Below are 206 nucleotides of genomic sequence, written 5' to 3' on the forward strand. Positions count from 1 at the left end.
GGAAGAGCACAATGATGGTGCCAACTTGGGCCAGTGAAGCGACGTCCTCCACAACTAGACTGAAGAACGAAAAGACAGCAACTTGTCTGTACGCCTTCCCCCAATTCCCCAGCACTGTTCCAATCCCCCAATTCCCCAATAAATAAAAAAAAATCTTTAATAAAAAAAAAAAGGAGGCCTGGCTTCAGGTATAGCTACATATCAAG

This window comes from Hipposideros armiger, unplaced genomic scaffold, assembly GCF_001890085.2.
Source record: "Hipposideros armiger isolate ML-2016 unplaced genomic scaffold, ASM189008v1 scaffold_356, whole genome shotgun sequence".
NCBI classification, from domain to species: domain Eukaryota; kingdom Metazoa; phylum Chordata; class Mammalia; order Chiroptera; family Hipposideridae; genus Hipposideros; species Hipposideros armiger.